Source organism: Eimeria mitis, genomic scaffold (genome assembly GCF_000499745.2).
Source record: "Eimeria mitis Houghton genomic scaffold, Emh_scaff851, whole genome shotgun sequence".
NCBI lineage: Eukaryota > Apicomplexa > Conoidasida > Eucoccidiorida > Eimeriidae > Eimeria > Eimeria mitis.
Window position 1 is genome coordinate 2326 of NW_013576266.1, and position 442 is coordinate 2767.

Consider the following 442-nt stretch of genomic DNA (forward strand, 5'->3'; position numbering starts at 1 on the left):
CCCAGAGCGACTCGAACGCCCAACCTTCTGATCTGGAGTCAGACGCGCTACCATTGCGCCATAGGCCCATATAAATATTATTTTTTTTCTTTTTCTTTTTCTTTTTTTTTATTTATTTTTATTTTTTTTTATTTATATATAATATATTTTTTTTATTTTGTTTTTTATCTCTCTATCTAATGCTCGTTCTTCTCTATATATCTATATACTCATCATTATAATAAAAACTATTATATACATTTTGCTTGCTGCTGCTTGCTGCTGCTCTTGCTGCTGCTTGCTGCTGCTGCTGTTTGTCTAGGGGGCCCCCTTGAGGCTCCTTGGGGGCCCCCTGGGGGCCCCTGGGGGCCCCCCTCAACAATATATATATATTTTTTCTTTTTTCTGTCTTTGTTTGTTTTTCTTCTTTTTGTGAGTATTAATAACTGTTAAACAAATTTGC

General features: G+C 36.0%; 1 protein-coding gene across 1 annotated transcript in view; it reads left to right on the top strand.

Annotated features, from left to right (window-relative positions):
• The window catches only part of EMH_0023810 (SET domain-containing protein, putative), a gene marked incomplete at both ends in the record, with an annotated part of 12370 nt that overhangs the window by 749 nt on the left and 11179 nt on the right, over window positions 1-442 (top strand). The gene's annotated exons all lie outside the window — the stretch shown is intronic.